This window comes from Pan troglodytes, chromosome 4 (genome assembly GCF_028858775.2).
Source record: "Pan troglodytes isolate AG18354 chromosome 4, NHGRI_mPanTro3-v2.0_pri, whole genome shotgun sequence".
NCBI classification, from domain to species: Eukaryota; Metazoa; Chordata; class Mammalia; order Primates; family Hominidae; genus Pan; species Pan troglodytes.
The window spans coordinates 60,839,967-60,861,366 of record NC_072402.2 but is presented as its reverse complement, the minus strand read 5'-3'; the positions used below and the strand labels follow the sequence as shown (position 1 = coordinate 60,861,366).

The 21,400-nt window shown below is 42.5% G+C and overlaps 1 long non-coding RNA gene across 1 annotated transcript in view; it reads right to left on the bottom strand.

The window, feature by feature from the left end:
* LOC107974742 (uncharacterized) overlaps nt 1-20,549 on the bottom strand; it is a 43,412-nt gene extending 22,863 nt beyond the window's left edge. Inside the window, exons 1-2 of the long non-coding RNA XR_001717718.3 lie at nt 20,388-20,549; nt 16,885-17,024 (exon numbers count right to left, since the gene is read on the bottom strand). This is a non-coding gene — a long non-coding RNA (uncharacterized LOC107974742). The remainder of the gene's footprint in view (nt 1-16,884; nt 17,025-20,387) is intronic.
* Between the last annotated feature and the right edge of the window lie 851 nt (nt 20,550-21,400).

Sequence of the window (21,400 nt, the reverse complement as noted above, 5' to 3'; positions counted from 1 at the left end):
AGTGGAACATGCAATAAAAGGCATTGCACCAATTTTCCTTGTAAGGCAATGGTAACATATAAAGAATGAATTCAAACAATCTCAACACCTCAAAACCTATAAGAAGCAAGGTGCAGACACCATGACCCCTTATTTAGTAGACATTTTGGGGTTCTGTGGGTATATTAGATTAAGCAGACACGGAAGAATTTTGTTATTGTCACTATGGTTAAAAGTAATTTGAGGTGTCCATTCCAAGATGGCTGAATAGGAACAGCTCTGGTCTGCAGCTCCCAGCATGATTGATGCAGAAGATGGGTGATTTCTGCATTTCCAACTGAAGTACCTGGTTCATCTCACTGGGACTCGTTGTAAAGCGGATACAGCCCACGGAGGGCAAGCTGAAGCAGGGCGGGGCGTCACCTTACCCTGGAAGCACAAGGGGTCATGGGATTTCCCTTTCCTAGCCAAGGGAAGCTGTGACAGACAGCACCTAGAAAAATGGGACACTCCTGCTCAAATACTGCGCTTTTCCAACGTTCTTAGCAAACAGCACACCAGGAGATTATATCCCCCGCATGGCTTGGCAGGTCCCACGCCCATGAAGCCTTGTTCACTGCTAGCTCAGCAGTGAGATCAACCTGCAAGGCAGCGGCCCAGCAGGGGGAGGGGCGTCTGCCATTGCTGAGGCTTGAGTAGGTAAACAAAGTGGCCTGGAAGCTCGAACTGAGTGGAGCCAACCACAGCACCACAAGGCTTGCTGCCTCTATAGACTCCACCTCTGGGGGCAGGGCATAGTTGAACAAAAGGCAGCAGAAACTTCTGCAGACTTAAATGTCCCTGTTTGACAGCTCTGAAGAGAGCAGTGGTTCTCCCAGCACAGTGTTGGAGCTCTGAGAACAGACAGACTGTCTCCTCAACTGGGTCCCTGACTCCCGTGTAGCCTAAGTGGGAGACACCTCCCAGTAGGGGCAAACTGACACATCATACAGCCGGGTGCCCCTCTGAGACAAAGCTTCCAGAGGAAGGATCAGGCAGCAACATTTGCTGTTCTGCAGCCTCTGCTGGTGATACCCAGGCAAACAGGGTCTGGAGGGCACCTCCAGCAAACTCCAACAGAACTGCAGCTGAGGGACCTGACTGTTAGAAGGAAAACTAACAAACATAAAGGAATAGCAACAACATCAACAAAAACGACATCCACACTAAAACCCCATCTGTAGGTCACCATCATCAAAGACCAAAGGTAGATTAAACCACAAAGATGGGGAGAAACCACAGCAGAAAAGCTGAAAATTCTAAAAACCAGAGTGCCTCTTTTCCTCCAAAGGATAGCAGCTCCTTGCCAGCAATGGAACAACCCTGGATGGAGAAAACTTTCATGAGTTGACAGAAGTAGGCTTCAGAAGGTCAGTAATAACAAACTTCTCTGAGCTAAAAGAGGATGTTTGAACCCATCGCAAGGAAGCTAAAAACCTTGAAAAAAGATTAGATGAATGGCTAACTAGAACGAACAGTGTAGGGAAGACCTTAAATGACCGTATGGAGCTGAAAACCATGGCACGAGAACTACATGACACATGCAAAAGCTTCAATAGCTGATTTAATCAAGTGGAAGAAAGGGTATCAGTGACTGAAGATCAAATTAATGAAATAAAGTGAGAAGTTTAGAAAAAAAGAGTAAAAATAAATAAAGCCTCCAAGAAATATGGGACCAGGTGAAAAGACCAAATCTATGTTTGATTGGTGTATCTGAAAGTGACGGGGAGAATGGAACCAAGTTGGAAAACACTCTGCAGGATATTATCCAGGAGAACTTCCCCAACCTAGCAAGGCAGGTCAACATTCAAATTCAACAAATACGGAGAACACCACTAAGATACTTCAGAAGAGCAACTCCACGACACATAATTGTCATATTCACCAAGGTTGAAATGAAGGAAAAAATGTTAAGGGCAGCCAAAGAGAAAGGTTTCGTTACCCACAAAGGGAAGCCCATCAGACTAACAGTGGGTCTCTCGGCAGAAGCTCTACAAGCCCAAAAAGAGTGGAGGCCAATATTCAACATTCTTAAAGAAAAGAATTTTCAACCCAGAATTTCATATCCAGCCAAACTAAGCTTCATAAGTGAAGGAGAAATAAAATCCTTTACAGACAAGCAAATGCTGAGAGATTTTGTCACTACCAGGCCTGCCTTACAAAAGCTCCCAAAGGAAGCACTAAACATGGAAAGGAACAACTGGTACCAGCCACTGCAAAAACATACCAAATTGTAAAGACCATTGAGTCTAGGAAGAAACTGCATAAAGTAATGGGCAAAATAACCAGCTAACATCATAATGGCAGGACCAAATTCACACATAATAATATTAACCTTAAATGTAAATGGGCTAAATGCCCCAATTAAAAGACACAGATGGGCAAATTGGATAGAGTCAAGTCCTATCAGTGTGCTGTATTCAGGAAACCCATCTCACGTGCAGAGACACACATAGGCTCAAAATAAAGGGATGGAGGAAGATCCACCAAGCAAATGGAAAGCAAAAAAAAAAAAAAGGAGGGGTTGCAATCCTAGTCTCTGATAAAACAAACTTTAAACCAACAAAGATCAAAAGACACAAAGAAGGCCATTACATAATGGTAAAGGGATCAATTCAACGAGAAGAGCTAACTATCCTAAATATATATGCACCCAATACAGGAGCACGCAGATTCATAAAGCAAGTCCTTAGAGCCGGAGACTTTAACACCCCACTGTCAATATTAGACAGATCAATGAGACAGAAGGTTAACAAGGATATTCAGGACTTGAACTAAGCTCTGCACCAAGCAGACCTAATAGTCATCTACAGAACTCTCCACCCCAAATCAACAGAATATCCATTCTTCTCAGCATCACATCACACTTATTCCAAAATTGACCACGTAGTTGAAGTAAAGCACTCCTCAGCAAATGTAAAAGAACAGAAACCACCACAAACTGTCTCTCAGACCACAGTACAATCAAATTAGAACTCAGGATTAAGAAACTCACTCAAAACCAAACAACTACATGGAAACGGAACAACCTGCTCCTGAATGACTACTGCGTAAATAACAAAATGAAGACAGAAATAAAGATGTTCTTTGAAACCAATGAGAAAAAAGACACAACATACCAGAATCTCTCGGACACATTTAAAGCAGTGTGTAGAGGGAAATTTATAGCACTAAATGCCCACAAGAGAAAGCAGGAAAGATCTAAAATCGACACCCTCACATCACAATTAAAAGAACTAGAGAAGCAGAAGCAAACAAATTCAAAAGCTAGCAGAAAGCAAGCAATAACTAAGATCAGAGCAGGATTGAAGGAAATAGAGACACAAAAGCCCTCCAAAAAAATCAATGAATCCAGGAGTTGGTTTTTTGAAGACATCAATAAATTTTTTTTTTTGATTTTAAATTATTATTATTTTTTATTTTATTATTATTATACTTTAAGTTTTAGGGTACATGTGCACAATGTGCAGGTTAGTTACGTATGTATACCTATGCCATGCTGCTGTGCTGCACCCATTAACTCATCATTTAGCATTAGGTATATCTCCTAATGCCAGCCCTCCCCCCTCCCCCCACCCCACAACAGACCCCCATCAATAAAATTGATAGACCGCTAGCAAGACTAATAAAGAAAAAAACAGGCAGCCAAGATGGCTGAATAGGAACAGCTCCAGTCTACAGCTCCCAGCATGAGTGACGCAGAAGATGGGTGATTTCTGCATTTCCAACTGAGGTACCAGGTTCTTCTCACTGGGGAGTGCCAGACAGTGGGTGCAGCACACCGTGCATGAGCTGAAGCAGGGTGAGGCATCACCTCACCCGGGAAGCATAAGGGGTCAGGGAATTCCCTTTCCTAGTCAAAGAAAGGGGTGACAGATGGCACCTGGAAAATTGGGTCACTCCCACCCTAATACTGCGCTTTTCCGATGGGCTTAACAAACAGCACACCAGGAGATTATATCCCACACCTGGCTCAGAGGGTCCTACGGCCACGGAGCCTCGCTCATTGCTAGCACAGCAGTCTGAGATCAAACTGCAAGGCAGCAGTGAGGCTGGGGGAGGGGCGCCCGCCATTGCCAAGGCTTGAGTAGGTAAACAAAACAGCCAGGAAGCTTGAACTGGGTGCAGCCTGCCACAGCTCAAGCAGGCCTGCCTGCCTCTGTAGGCTCCACCTCTGGGGGCAGGGAACAGACAAACAAAAGGCAGCAGTAACCTCTGCAGACTCAAATGTCCCTGTCTGACAGCTTTGTAGAGTAGTGGTTCTCCCAGCACGCAGCTTGAGATCTGAGAATGGGCAGACTGCCTCCTCAAGTGGGTCGCCGACCCCCAAGTAGCCTAACTGGGAGGCATCCCCCAGTAGGGGCGGACTGACACCTCACATGGCTGGGTACTCCTCTGAGACAAAACTTCCACAGAAACGATCAGGCAACAGCATTTGCGGTTCACCAATATCCGCTTTTCTGCAGCCTCCGCTGCTGATACCCAGGCAAACAGGGTCTGGAGTGGACCTCCAGCAAACTCCAACAGACCTGCAGCTGAGGGTCCTGACTGTTAGAAGGAAAACTAACAAACAGAAAGGACATCCACACCAAAAACCCATCTGTACATCACCATCATCAAAGACCAAAGGTAGATAAAACCACAAAGATGGGGAAAAAACAGAGCAGAAAAACCGGACACTCTAAAAATCAGAGCGCCTCTCCTCCTCCAAAGGAACGCAGCTCCTCACCAGCAATGGAAAAAAGCTGGACGCAGAATGACTTTGACGAGTTGAGAGAAGAAGGCTTCAGAAGATCAAACTACTCCGAGTTAAAGGAGGAAGTTTGAACCAATGGCAAAGAAGTTAAAAACCTTGAAAAAAAATTACACGAATGGATAATTAGAATAATCAATGCAGAGAAGTCCTTAAAGGAACTGATGGAGCTGAAAACCACAGTACGAGAACTACATGACGAATGCACAAGCCTCAGGAGCCAATGCAATCAACTGGAAGAAAGGGTATCAGCGATGGAAGACGAAATGAATGAAATTAAGTGAGAAGAGAAGTTTAGAGAAAAAAGAATAAAAAGAAATGAACAAAGCCTCCAAGAAATATGAGACTAAGTGAAAAGACCAAATCTACGTCTGATTGGTGTACCTGAAAGTGACGGGGAGAATGGAACCAAGTTGGAAAACACTCTGCAGGATATTATCCAAGAGAACTTCCCCAATCTAGCAAGGCAAGCCAACATTCAAATTCAGGAAATACAGAGAACGCCACTAAGATACTTCTCGAGAAGAGCAACTCCAAGACACATAATTGTCAGATTCACCAAAGTTGAAATGACGGAAAAAATGTTAACAGCAGCCAGAGAGAAAGGTGGGGTTACCCACAAAGGGAAGCCCATCAGACTAACAGCGGCTCTCTCGGCAGAAACTCAACAAGCCAGAAGAGAGTGGGGGCCAATATTCAACATTCTTAAAGAAAAGAATTTTCAACCCAGAATTTCATATCCAGCCAAACTAAGCTTCATAAGTGAAAGAGAAATAAAATCCTTTACAGACAAGCAAATGCTGAGAGATTTTGTCACCACCAGGCCTGCCCTAAAAGAGCTCCCAAAGGAAGCACTAAACATGTAAAGGAACAACTGGTACCAGCCACTGCAAAAACATGACAAATTGTAAAGACCATCAAGGCTAGGAAGAAACTGCATCAACTAACGAGCAAAATAACCAGCTAACATCAAAATGACAGGATCAAATTCACACATAACAATATTAACCTTAAATGTAAATGGGCTAAATGCTCCAATTAAAAGACACAGACTGGCAGATTGGATAAAGAGTCAAGACCCATGAGTGTGCTGTATTCAGGAAACCCATCTCACGTGCAGAGACACATATAGGCTCAAAATAAAGGGATGGAGGAAGATCTACCAAGCAAACGGAAAACAAAAAAAGGCAGGGGTTCCAACCCTAGTCTCTGATAAAACAGACTTTAAACCAACAAAGATCAAAAGAGACAAAGAAGGCCATTACATAATGGTAAAGGGATCAATTCAACAAGAAGAGCTAACTATCCTAAATATATATGCACCCAATACAGGAGAATCCAGATTCATAAAGCAAGTCCTTAGAGACCTAAAAAGAGACTTAGACTCCCACACAATAATAATGGAAGACTTTAACACCCCACTGTCAACATTAGACAGATCAACGAGACAGAAAGTTAACAAGGATTTCCAGGAACTGAACTCAGCTCTGCACCAAGCGGACCTAATAGACATCTACAGAACTCTCCACCCCAAATCAACAGAATATACATTCTTTTCAGCACCACAACACACCTATTCCAAAATTGACCACATAGTTGGAAGTAAAGCACTCCTCAGCAAATGTAAAAGAACAGAAATTATAACAAACCGTCTCTCAGACCACAGTGCAATCAAACTAGAACTCAGGATTAAGAAACTCACTCAAAACCACTCAACTACATGGAAACTGAACAACCTCCTCCTGAATGACTACTGTGTACATAACAAAATGAAGGCAGAAATAAAGATGTTCTTTGAAACCAATGAGAAAAAAGACACAACATACCAGAATCTCTGGGACACATTCAAAGCAGTGTGTAGAGGGAAATTTACAGCACTAAATGCCCACAAGAGAAAGCAGGAAAGATCTAAAATTGACACCCTAACATCACAATTAAAAGAACTAGAGAAGCAAGAGCAGACACATTCAAAAGCTAGCAGAAGGCAAGAAATAACTAAGATCAGAGCAGAACTGAAGGACATAGAGACACAAAAATCCCTTCAAAAAATCAATGAATACAGGAGCTGGTTTTGTGAAAAGATCAACAAAATTGATAGACCACTAGCAAGACTAATAAAGAAGAAAAGAGAAAAGAATCAAATAGACGCAATAAAAAATGACAAAGGGAATATCACCCCCGATCCCACAGAAATACAAACTACCATCAGAGAACACTATAAACATCTCTACGCAAATAAACTAGAAAATCTAGAAGAAATGGATAAATTCCTCAACACATACACCCTCCCCAGACTAAACCAGGAAGAAGTTGAATCTCTGAATAGACCAATGACAGGCTCTGAAATTGAGGCAATAATTAATAGCTTACCAACCAAAAAAAGTCCAGGACCAGATGGATTCACAGCCGAATTCTACCAGAGGTACAAAGAGGAGCTGGTACCATTCCTTCTGAAACTATTCCAATCAATAGAAAAAGAAGGAATCCTCCCTAAGTCATTTTATGAGGCCAGCATCATCCTGATACCAAAGCCTGGCGGAGACACAACAAAAAAAGAGAAGTTTAGACCAATATCCCTGATGAACATTGATGCAAAAATCCTCAATAAAATACTGACAAGCCAAATCCAGCAGCACATCGAAAAGCTTATCCACCACAATCAAGTGGGCTTCATCCCTGGGATGCAAGCCTGGTTCAACATATGCAAATCAATAAATGTAATCCATCACATAAACAGAACCAATGACAAAAACCACATGATTATCTCAATAGATGCAGAAAAGGCCTTCGACAAAATTCAACAGTCCTTCATGCTAAAAACTCTCAATAAGCTAGGTATTCGTGGAACATATCTCAAAATAATAAGAGCTATTTATGACAAACCCACAGCCAATATCATACTGAATGGGCAAAAACTGGAAGCATTCCCTTTGAAAACCGGCACAAGACAGGGATGCCCTCACCACTCCTATTCAACATACTGTTGGAAGTTCTGGTCAGGGCAATCAGGCAGGACAAAGAAATAAAGGGTATTCAATTAGGAAAAGGGGAAGTCAAATTGTCCAGGTTTGCAGATGACATGACTGTATATTTAGAAAACCCCATAATCTCAGCCCAAAATCTCAAGCTGATAAGCAACTTCAGCAAAGTTTCAGGACACAAAATGAATGTGCAAAAATCACAAGAATCCCTATACACCAATAACAGACAAACAGCCAAATCATGAGTGAACTCCCATTCACAATTGCTACAAAGAGAATAAAATACCTAGGAATCCAACTTACAAGGGATGTGAAGGACCTCTTCAAGGAGAACTACAAACCACTGCTCAATGAAATAAAAGAAGACACACAAAAATGGAAGAATATTCCATGCTCATGGATAGGAAGAATCAATATCATGAAAATGGCCATACTGCCCAAAGTTATTATAGATTCAATGCCATCCCCATCAGGCTACCAACAACTTTCTTCACAGAATTGGAAAAAACTACTTTAAATTTCATATGGAACAAAAAAAGAGCCTGCATTGCCAAGACAATCTTAAGCAAAAAGAACAACATTGGAGGCATCATGCTACTTGACTTCAAACTATACTACAAGGCTACAGTAACCAACACAGCATGGTACTGGTACTAAAACAGAGACATAGACCAATGAAACAGAACAGAGGCCTCAGAAATAACCCCACTCATCTACAACCATCTGATCTTTGACAAACCTAACAAAAACAAGAAATGGGGAAATGATTCCCTCTTTAATAAAGGTGCTGGCAAAACTGGCTAGCCATATGTAGAAAGCTGAAACTGGATCCCTTCCTTACAGCTTATACAAAAATTAATTCCAGATGGATTAAAGACTTAAATGTTAGACCTAAAACCATAAAAGCCCTAGAAGAAAACCTAGGCAATACCATTCGGAACATAGGAATGGGCAAAGACTTCATGACTAAAATACCAAAAGCAATGGCAACAAAAGCCAAAATTGACAAATGGGATCTCATTAAACTAAAGAGCTTCTGCACAGCAAAAGAAACTACCATCAGAGTGAACAGGCAACCTACAGAATGGGAGACAATTTTTGCAATCTACCCATCTGACAAAGGGCTAATATCCAGAATCTACAAAGAGCTTAAACAAATTTACAAGAAAAAAGCAAACAACCCCATCAAAAAGTAGGCAAAGGATATGAACAGACACTTCTCAAAAGAAGACATTTATGCATCCAACAGACACATGAAAAAATGCTCATCATCACTGGTCATAAGAGAAATGCAAATCAAAACCACAATGAGATACCATCTCATGACTGTCAGAATGGCGATCATTAAAAAGTCAGGAAACAACAGATGCTAGAGAGGATGTGGAGAAACAGGAATGCTTTTACACTGTTGGTTGGAGTGTAAACTAGTTGAACCATTGTTGAAGACAGTGTGGCAATTACTCAAGGATCTAGAACTAGAAATACCATTTGACCCAGCCATCCCATTACTGGGTATACACCCAAAGGATTATAAGTCATGCTACTATAAAGACATATGCACGTGTATGTTTACTGTGTCACTACTCACAATAGCAGACTTGGAACCAACCCAAATGTCCATCAATGATAGACTGGATTAAGAAAACGTGGCACATATACACCATGGAATACTATGCAGCCATAAAAAAGGATGAGCTCATGTCCTTTTTGCAGGGACATGGATAAAGCTTGAAACCATCATTCTGAGCCAACTATCACAAGGACAGAAAACCAAACACCGCATGTTCTTACTCATATGTGGGAAGTGAACAATGAGAGCACTTGGACACAAGGAGGGGAACATCACACACCGGGGCTGGGGGAAGGATAGCATTAGGAGAAATACCTACTGTAAATGACCAGTTAATGGGTGCAGCAAACCAACATGGCACATGTATACCATCGTAACAAACCTGCATGTTGTACACATGTACCCTAGAACTTAAAGTATAATAATAAAAAAAGTAATTTGTACAAACTAGAAATACTAAAGGGAAAAATAAAGTGAATTCCTGGAAAAAATAACTCCATTTATCATTAATGCTCAGTGGGAAAATCATTTAAGTAATTTACTGCTGCCTGTATGGATGCAGACATCATTAACCCATGCAATGATGATTAATAGCATTGTTCAGAGAAATTTACCTCTACAGATGCAAAGAATGAAAATTTACTGAGGCTTCTAGTCAGTCACAAACCGCTATTGCTCTTCATATTCTTTCTTGATTAAGAAAATAAACGGAACAAAGATTCTATCACACAAACCTATAATTATACTTTTTTTTTTTTTTTTGAGACAGAGTCTTGCTCTGTTGCCCAGACTAGAGTGCAGTGGCGTGATCTCAGCTCACTGCAACCTCTACCTCCCGGGTTGGAGCAATCTCCTGCCTCAGCCTCCTGAGTAGCTGGGATTACAGGCGCCCGCCACCATGGCTGGCTAATTTTTGTATTTTTAGTAGAGATGGGGTTTCACCATCTTGGCCAGGCTGGTCTCGAACTCCTGACCTCCTGATCTACCCACCTCGGCACATGCCTGTAGTCCCAGCTACTTGGTAGGCTTAGTTGGAAGGATCACCTGAGCCCAGGGAGGTCAAGGCTGCAATGAGCCATGATGATGCCACTGTATTCTAGTCTAGGCCAAAGTGCGACCGTATTTCAAAAAAATAAAGATTCATAGATGTAGGATGCTTGTATGAAAAATGGTGTGAGCTCCACGAGGGCAGGTGCTTGGTCAGTCATGTTCACAGTTGTATCTTTAGTATCAAGAGCTGTGCCTGGGATATGATAGATGCATGATAAATAGCTGTTGAGGGATGAATGAATGCTGAATGTTGACTAATTGGCTGGCCCAGTCATCCCTGCATCTTCTCTCTCAGCTTTTTTTTTTTGCAGGGTACTTCCCTCCAACTTTCTTTTCACTCAGGGCTGTGTGGTACCTCACCTTTCCCATGTCTCTCCTTCCTATTTACTTTTGTCTAGCCAATTTATGGGGTTGCTCAGCAAATGTTTTGACTCTAATTGGGAAAACAAGCTCTTAGTGCCATCATTGTCACCTGGCCCAGACTCCCAAAACAAGCCTGGTGTTGAAGGAAATGTCAACTGAAAAGGTTTGGTCCGCCCCTCTGGTAGACCAAAAACAACACATCTGGGTATTGAATCTGAGTTTTTTCATTGCCTTTCCAGAGAAACCCCTCCTGATCCCCTGCTCAGAGCCACTTCCATCTTCAATGGCTCTAGAATTCTGTAAGACAGCAGCTCTCTATTACCTAAAACAAAAGTGGAAAATTTAAATGATACTTAAACTGGAGTCACTCTCTCTGAAAGTGGAGGATGAGAAAACCAGACTCAATTTCTTTATCTGTAATATGAAAGAGTTGGTTTAGATTAGTGGTATTCCATGGGCATAATCTGTCCTATAGTGTGTCGTGATTTGCCCATTCTATCAGGGTTCTCCAGAGAAATGGAACCAATCAGATATAGATGAAGATATGTCAATATCTATAGATATGTAAGAGGAAATTATTATGGGAATTGGCTCATGTGATTATGGAGGTAGAGAAGTCCCATCCTATGCCACGTGCAAGCTGGAGAACCAGGGAAGCTGGTGGTATAATTCAGTTGGAGTCCAAATGTCTGAGAACCAAGGAAGCTGATGGTATAACTTTCAGGCCAAGGCCAAACGCCTGAGATTCTAGGAGGCCACTGGCATAAGTCTGAGTTTGAAGGCCCAAGAACCTGGAGTTCTGATGTCCAAGGGCTGGAGAAGATGGATGGCCCACCTCCAGCAGACAGCATCAATTCACCTTTTCTCTGCCTTTTTGTTCTATTCTGGGCCTTGAAGGATTAAATGGTGCCCACTCACATGGAGTGAGGTTGGCTCTTCCTTACTCAGTCCACTCATTCAAATGCCAGTCTCCTCCAGAAACACCCTCACAGACACCGAAATAATGCTTTACCAGCGACCTGGTATATTAGTCCATTCTTACACTGCTATAAAGAAGTACCTGAAACTGGGTAATTTATAAAGAAAGAGGTTTAATTGATTCACAGTTCTGCAGGCTGTACAGGAAGCATGGCTGGAGGTCTCAGAAAACTTTCAATCATGGCAGAAGGCAAATCAAATGCACCTTACATGGCCAGAGCAGGAGTAAGAGAGAGAAGGGGGAGGTGCTACATACTTTAAAATAACCAGATCTTGTGAGAAGGAACACACTCTAATGAGTGCCGCAAGGGGGAAGTCCGCCGCCACGATCCAATCACCTCCCACCAGGTCCCTCCACCAACACTGGGGTGGAGACACAAATCCAAATCATATCACCTGGGTATCCCTTAACCCAGTAAGATCCATCTAAAATTAACCATCACACCTATAGAAAAAACTTCTAAAACATGAATTAGTTGCCAACATTTAAAAACCAGGAAATTTCACAGAGAAACGAATCAAAGCTGGAGCGGAGTCAGATTCCCTCTCTAGTGGGGCTGTGTGCTCTCCCCCTGTCTTCACTACTCCCTACCTTCTTTCGCTTTGTTTAGAGTCTTTGAGGCCCATGTGATCCGCTGGGGTGGCAGGCCTGCCTAACTCTCACTGTTCTGCCTGATTCCTGTGGGGACATTGGGATCTCTGAAGTCAGTGACTAAAATCAATTCTAGCTCTCTGATTCTGGGGTATTTTAACAAGTCATTGCTGAAACATTGCAGAGTATTCCTCTATCGTGATACTCAAAGTACCTACAAATGCTCTGAGGACATTGTTAAGATGCAGATTCTAATCCAGTAGGTCTGGTATGGGGCCTGAGAGGTTGTATTTCCATCAAGCCTCCCTGTGATGTTGATGTGCAGACCACATTTTGCAGCAAGGCCCCCTACTTGCCTCCGAATTCTCTTCCGTTAGAGTTTTGGAGATTAGAGTCAGCCAGGGAGTGTTTTAAAAATATACCAATACCCAGTCTGCATGCCCAGAGATTTGAATTATTTAGTTTGGGGTGGGCCCAGGGATTGGTATTTTTTTTAATGTCTCAGATTATTCTAATATGTCTTCAGGATTAAGAACCACTGCACTGGGCCGGGTGCGGTGGCTCACGCCGGTAATCCCAACATTTTGGGAGGCCGAGGCAGGTGGATCAAGGTCAGGAGATCAAGACCATCCCGGCCAACATGGTGAAACCCCATTTCTACTAAAAATACAAAAATTAGCTGGGCGTGGTGGTGTGTGCCTATAATCCCGCCTACTCAGGAGGCTGAGGCAGGAGAATCGCCTGAACCAGGGAGTCAGAGGTTGCAGTGAGCCAAGATTGCACCATTGCACTCCAGCCTGGTGATACAGCGAAACTCCATCTCAAAAAAAAAAAAAAAAAAAAAACCACACACGCACACAAACAAACTAACTACTGCACTAAGTGGCATTCATCCTCAATATCAAACTTCAGCTTCTAGGCTGAATCTTAGCTTTAATATAAAGACATTAAATTTGTGTTGTTTTAAAAGGATAGACCATAGTGGTTACTGAGAGAGTTAGTGCGTGCAGAGGGGCCCCTTGGTACCTCAGTTGAGTCCCACTTTCCCACCCATCTAAGTACCTTCAAGCTGCTGCTGCTCAGATTTCTGAGCCAGTTCTGTCACTTCATCAGCTGCCCTTGGCTTTGAACCCCCAGGAACAAAACCTGGTTACATCTCTCATGCCTTGGCTCACTGGCCTGAATTTCTCAACTTCAAAGTGAAAACCTTCTAACAAACTTTTAACACAAGCCTCCATGTCTGTCTCCAAGGACTCCTGAGGCCTGGCACACCTTTTCAAGTTTATTCACTTCCACCTACATCCTTACAATAATCTAGGAGGGCTCAACAGAGGGACTGGAGGTCAGGAGCGACTACAAAGAGAAAACATCTAGATGAAGTCTTTAAGAATAAAAAGAAGTCCTTCTTTTAACTGAGTAAGGTGAAGATGGCCACTCCTACATCTTAATAGACAAAGCCATATAAAAACAAGGAATTGTGTCTTTGCCCTTAGTTCCCGGTATGGAAATGTCCCATATTTGATACATGCTTGATAAATCCCTGTAAGTTAATTCATGGAGTGGAGTTGCTTCTGTGAGACTGCTTGTTCTGACCAAGTGAAATCAGGTGTGGAAGGCAACTACGACTTAACTGCGTTTAAGTGAGACTCCCTGAACCTGCTCACAGCCTGGGCCTGGCTGTCCCTATTTCTCCTCGGCTCCCTGAATGCATTTCTTTTAGTGCACTGAGGGAAAGGTACACGCATGACTGTTACTTCTTGCCCCATCCCTTCTACACATACACATATCTTTCCTCTTCCCTGGTTTCTAGGTTTGGGCTCCAACTCTTAGTATGAAGACCATTTGTAAGCATACCTTGCTGAAAAATATGGTGAAAATTATTCCACACATAACATCACTTACACCTATCCACCTCACTTCCTCCAGGATATGGGGCTTTGTTTTCCAGAAACTGCCAAGAATTTACGACCTTGAACCTGTTGACAGGTAGTTGAGGAATGGGATCTTAGAGTCTGTGGGAAAGGAGTATGCCACTCCCTGGACCACTCTGGGCCCAGACACACCCTCTACACTTCCCCTATGCCCCAAGGCCTTTCAGAAGCTGAGAAACAGCCAGAGGCTTGATAGCTGTCCTATTTAGAGACAGGCTGGACTCTTCCCACCCCTATCTTCAGAGGAATGGAACTAGAACTTACTACTTCTTGGTGCCTATAAAAACAGGCACATGACTTTTTTGGTCTCTCAGAACTACTGCCTCTTTCCTGATGAAGAAAAGAGGGCAAGATGACTTGGCTCGGTGGTGGAGTTTGCTCTCTCCTCTGAAAGTTTTGTAATATTTCTCTTCCCTCATTTTGTTGTCCAAAATCTTCCATCTCCCAGCTAGAATGTTATTATAGAATTCATAAGGCCTGTCTGCTGAGAGAAGTTTAAAAGAATACTCATGTAGAAAGTCCAATAAATGTTTAATAAGCATCACCACAAGCTAGGAAGGGACACTGGAGACAAAGTGGTGAATAAGATGGCATGGCCCTTGCCCTCTCCCAGCTTACAGTTTAGGGAGAACTAATTTGCATTATTTAGTATACCAGAGCCCATGCAACTGAAGACAATATTGTTTGGAGTGGAATTGACCAACAGGCTTCAACTTATTTACAATTATATAGATTTTAACTTTTTGCTTTGCCATTTTCAATTCTCCCTGCCAGTCTTTATACTAAGATTTACTTCTTTCTTCTTGGGATCTTAATTTTGATTCATCAATTAGCCAGGGTACATCCTCAAATAATTTTTTCAAGATGAAATACATAGGAGGTGTATTTTTGAAATCTTTGTCTAGAAATGTACTTCTGTTGCCTTAACAGTTGAAAAACAATGTGTATAATATTCTTAGTTTATAAATTTTCCCTTCAACATCTTGTAAACACAGCACCATTATTTTTCTGGCATTTACAGTTGCATAAACAAGTTGAAAGTTTCTCTGATTTTGTTCATTTGTGGTTATATTTTTCTGGCTAGATGCATGCAGATTTATTCACTTATCCTTGTAATTCAAGGTTTTGCTAGTTTTTTTTTTTTTCCAGAATATTCTTTGGCTGAACCAAGGGGCTCTTTTCATCTATGAATCCAGGATCTTTTTTCTTCCCTGAAAAATTGTCTTTTTCATCATGATTATCACTTCTGTTCTAACTACTCTAGTTTATACACTTAATCTTAGCCCAAAGGCTGAGAAGCAATTAACTAACTACTCTAGGGTTTTTTTAATAAAAGAAATCTGCAGTTCTTGGTTGGCTCTCTGTATCCTTTGAATAATAGTTTCTTACCCACCATTTCTTTATTCATTTTAACATATTTCTTTTCCCCTGCTTTTCACTATCTTCTGGAACAATTTCTAGGCTTATCCTCCACATTACTGATTTAAATTCTACCCTGTTAGTTCTGCTGTTTATGACGCTGATGCAGATTTAAATTGTGCTACTCCAAGTATTGTTTCCTTGCAGTCCTATTTTACCACTCCCACTTCCCTTTCTTCTCAACATTTTCATTTTTATGTTGTATCATGTGGTATAGTTGTTGTATTGTTAGCCCTTCACTTCACAATGTTCCCATCTATGGCTTTCTGTTTCTGTTTCATTAAGGTCATGTATTATTGAGGATGCTATTTTCTAAAAATGTATTTAACTATTTTCTAAAAATTTATCCTTCCAGTAAGTCATTTCTATTATTATGCAGTCCCTCTAAGTCGTAGTTCTAAAGGTATCAGAATTATCTGGGGAATGTGTGAGATTGATTTCTGGCCCCCTCCTGAGAGACACTGAGATTCAGCAGGCTATGCTGGCACAGATGGTGCCCAGAACTCAAGCAGTTCCATGGTCCACTGGATTGCAGGTTCCGTTACCTTAGGTCTGTGAGACAGATGTGCACAGCATATAGCACAATTCCTGGTTACTCGCAGGCAAGCATTACATTGGCTCTGCTGGAAAGACATATAATTTTTCTCTCCTACTTTCAAGACTTGATCTTTGACATGCTAAACCAATCAAATACATTAAAAACTCAGATCCCCCGCAAGCACACTACCAGAGATTTTTGTCGCTGCCCTTGTCTACAGTGCTTTACGTGAGGAACCTAAATCAGCAATGCTCTACCACTGTCAGTCCCTAGCTGGGCTCTACCTGAACAAGCATATGTTGAGGTGGAGGAGGCAGCCAGGAGTTCCATGCTTAGCAGGGTGCCTACATCTTGTGTCTCTGAACAAAGCAGAAAAGGAAAGCAGAGAACAGTGTGTGAGATCTTCCACCCCATCTCAGGTGAGTGAATACAGCTGCCTTATGTTACAAAAGAAAGTGCAGCTAATTTGTGGATATTTTGCTAGATTATTCCTTCCCTTCAATTTGGATCCAGCAGCTATATTAAAAATGCCTCTTTATCAAGTTGGAAGCTAAGAGAGGTAGCATCAGTTGCTACTAGATAGGTAGCACATTCCATAGGAAAGGAAACTTATCAAGAATAATCCAAAATGGAATATAGGATGCTTTGGAAAGGGGGGATAAAGGAGGGTAAGAAAATGGACTCTTCTTACCCAGTTGTTCTCACAATTGTGCTCCAATATCCAGGTGGTTGCAGATCATTCCTTTTACTTGTCTTTCTTTTCCTTTTGTCTTGTATATTACCACGGAGCTTTCTCTTATTTCTCCTCCTCCCTTTCAAACCAGACTGTCCCTGGAAGGAAATTTCATGCTCTACTTCCTCTAGTCCTAGAACCTCAGAGCCCTTTGGAAGACTCTTTCTTTGCCCCGGGGAACTTACTTAAACCTGCCTCAGCAGCAAGTGCCTTTCCTCAGGTAGATGCAAATACTGCTGCTTTCTATCAATTTCTTTTCTACCCACACACTTTTCCAATTACCTCCCCGAGCCTCCTTCTCTCCCCCATGCCGCCTGGCTCCTTATACAGCTGTCATCACTTAGGTATATATTTTGTGCTTATGTGACTTATGTTATTGTGTATTTCCATTATATCTGTCCTATTTCCAGTTATATTGCACACTCATTTGGTCTTCCATCTCCTTTGTAACTTCTCACAGTCTGTTGTATGTGCCCACACATGGAGGTCCCTCAGATTGAGATGATTACATATTTCCTTTTGCACACACACCCCCAACTATAATGACAGGTCTTTTTCTTCTGCAGTTTCTCTGTTTCTTAACCATTTCTAATTTCCCTGGTACTAGAAGTCAGAAAACCTTTGTTCTTCTCCACTTGTTTCTACTACCCTGTAACTTTATTTGAGTCATTTAACATTGGTGAGCTGTGGACTCTAACATACCTTTCCAGGGTGAGGTGGGGGGTGGGGTGAGGATTATAATGGCTTCCCCTTCGGGTTTCTGGTCACTACTGCTAATGAGTTCCCACTGGGTTCCAAGGTCAGCTGAGGTTTCAGAACTCCTGATCAGCAATTTTTTTGTTGTTTGACATTCCCCTGTTTCTGGGTCACTAGAGTACATATTGACTGAGATGTCTTCCTGCCTTCACAACAGGTGAGCATAGCTCTTCAAATAGGAAGCCCTTGGCCTTATAAAAGTCATAAGAAACACTGTCTGCAGGGTGTCTGAGGTCTCTGGAGGCCAGCAATACCTCTTCTGAGCACACTGGTTTAAAGGGCAGGATGGGAAAGGACATCCTGAATGATACAGGCAAGTCTTTCCATATGGGGAGGAGGAATACAGCCCATGGTTCAAGCTCCCACTTATATTCCCTGCCCAGAACCAAATCATTCCCAAATTCTCAAATTGGTTATAGTACTAAACCCCCAGTGCAGTCATACAGTATCTTCTATGGCTGCTATTTCATTGCAAAATGTTGTGTACTTAGCCTTTATCCTAGGGTAGCTCAGTGGTGTCAAATTCCTTCCAGTAATAGCATTGGCTTTTCCAGTGCCTGATTCCAAATGAATCATATATGGTCTTATTTCTGAAATTGACATCAACTGATATTAGGCCCAAGGTTTATATAATAGCTAAGATGTTTATGGACACTATCCCAATATAACCTTCTCTCAAGCCACAGTGTCCTCTCCAATGAGAGTTGAGTTGCAGTTCTAGGTGTCTACTGCTGGCTGGAGCCTCACTCAGTTTTTAGACATTCAAATCTAAGTCTTAGCATACTACATGGTACAAAGTAGGTCCTCAAAAATATCTGTGGAGTAAAGGAATACATAAGCCCCAAGAGGAATCTTGATGAAAAATTATTTTCTAATTTCAGTGTGAAGTATATGGAAAGACTGGTTCTCTCCTCCAGATAGCAAGTGATTAAGAACAGCCAATTCCCTCATTCTCAAGTGTGACTTGGGCTGGAATACAGAGAGGGTTCCAACTTGCTAAGCAGTCTTGTTAACTCGATTCTCCCATTGCAGTTTCCTTTGGTGCCAGCTCCAATTGGCAGTTCCTGGAAGTTCCCAGCAACAGCATCTCCTGATGATGGTAATTACTATTGGCTGTTCTGGGAATGGCAGCCACTCCTATAAAATCTTCAGCGTCTGTTATGTCCCTGAAGATGCACCATGCAACATTTTCAGCACCATTCCTACAGAGCAGTCCAAAGCTGGAGCACTGCTCTTCGAGCAACTTCCATTTGTGGTTGCTCCAAGGCCTCAGCTGCCTTGCTGCTCAAAGTGTGGTCCGTGGATTGGAAACACTGGAATCACTTGGGAGATTGTTAGAAATGCAGGACCTTGGACTACACCCCAGACCTACTGAAACAGAATCTGCATTTTAACAAGATCCCAGGTGTTTCCTATGCACATTAAAGTTCAAGAAACATTTCCCCACTACAGTTCTAATTCAATAGGTCTAGGTCTAGGGTGGGGCCCCAAATTCTGCATTTTTGAACAAGGTCCTAAGTGATGATGCAGCTAGTCCAGGGACCACCCTTCAAGTAGCAGAGTTTAGATTCATTAGGGAAGAAAGAGTATGTAAATTCCCCACTCACCACCACCACCACCATCATCACCATCACCTGTGGCTGCTCCCAAAGGCAAGGGACAGATGACCAGTGCTTCCTTAGCCCACCAGGACACTGTTTTTCAGTCCCAGCTGCACACCAGACAGAATCACCTGGGCAGTTTTTAACAATACTGACTCCTTGGCCCATCACCAGAGTGTCTGGTTTGAATGATGTGGGAAGGAACCCAAATATTGGAATTGTTCAGCAATTCCTTAGGTGATTCTAATGGATGGAAAACTACTGGTCTTGGGTGAGCTCTTAAAATTAGTAAGGATGCTCTCTGCTTCCACCTTCCACCAAATTCTCTTACCTCTCTTGCAGGTCTAATCTCTCGTATCTGAAAGATTTTAGCTAAATTCCTAATTCTGCTTCAAGTGCAACAAGAACACTTGTGTAAATCAATTTCTACCAGTGCCTGGGTAGTATTCTAAGAAAACTCTAATATTGACTTGATGGTGCACTAGACAGATGATTCCCTTTCACAAGCTTCATGAAACTAATTCTGTAAAGTGCCACTCTTTAAACAACTCCAGGAGAAACCCTCGGTCTTCCTGTTTCACAAGTTGAGAGGAATTTCCTAAGAGAAAAACATGAGATTCAGCTTTCCTGTACCCTTGAGTTTCAACCTTAATCTCCAAGCTGGTTTATCAATTTTTTCTCACATCACTTCATTATATTTTATATTCCTGTGGTCTTCTCAGGGAATTCCCGCAGGAGTTCCCTGGCTCCTTTCTTCATTCCTGAGGGCAGTGCTGGAGTTAGAGGGTGACAATTAATTACTTCCCTGCTTTTCTGCTCCAAGCCCCAAAGCAGTTGACAGGTAGACAAGAGAGGCTGGGGCTGTAAGCTGGGGCCAAGAATGTCTGCTCTATTGCTGATAAAGCTAGATGAAGAGCCCCAGTCTGCACCTAAGATTTCTCACACAGCCCTATTTAACATTTCCCAACCAAATTGCAGGCTCTCCCTTTGCCAAGACAAAGTCCAGTCCCAGAAAACTTCCAGAGACAGAGAAACCTTGCTTCTTGGAAAGTGAGAATGGAAGGGGTTGAACTGAACGTGTCCATTTCTCCATCCCAAACTCACCAATCAGAGAAGCAGGACGAGCAGAAAGGACGTCATCTTCCCAACACACAAAGAGGTGGCGGCAAAATGTCCCGCTGTAGGGTCAAGATGAGAACTCCAGGAGCGAGACTTACCACCAGGAGGTGGCCATCTTGCTCAGTGCTCCTCAGAAAGCAGGTGGCTGAGCTGCAAATCCTGATTGGCCTTCAGAGATCCGGCAATGAAACAGCCAGCCAATCAGGCTCTCCCCTCAGTGCCACGGCCAAGCCCCTGTGAGGTCGCCCTGAGAGCACCATGAGTCCACTGTCCAGCCTGACAGTGGTTATCAGATGTGATGGACTTGGGGAGGGTTCCTATTTGCAGTAGAAATGTGGAGTGTTTTAAAAGAAATATATTTCTCTGGCACTTACACTCGGCCAGTGGCATTCTGTGTGGGCCAATGAGACCTTCAAAAGCTGCTGTAATTGAAAGAAGAAGTGCTAGGTGCCAAGCAGTTTTCCAGTAAAATGACTTAAGGCGTGGGTTTGTGGTGGGGGGGGGGGGGAGATATGCATGGGGAGGGGACGGGTGGCAGAATACAATAATGACCAGAAGAAGGGACAGACTTTTAAGAAGTCACTGGAAAATATTGTCTAGCCTAATTCCAGGGTAACAATACGAGTCCAAGGCCCTCTCTGCTTTGCTAAATGGAACTGTGGCTGAGGGGAGGAAGGGAGGGAGGGAGACTGGTGCCCACAGAGCAGGGAGGGCTTGAGGTTCACAGTGGATACATTGCTGACATTAAGCCAAGACCCAGCTAATTGCCTATGATTGTTTTCTCTTTTCACATTTACTCATCTAAGCTGGGGATGTCTCCCAGGCACCACAGATATAATTAGAGTTGGGTTTCTGTCTCTCTCAGACTTGGGCTCCTCTTTAAAAAGTTAGCAGAAATATAGAAATCTTTGGTTTTAAAAATATTCAAATGATTTTCTAGAAGCATCCTCAAAGTCAATAGATGTAAGTTTCATAGCAACTTATTTTCTAAAAATGAA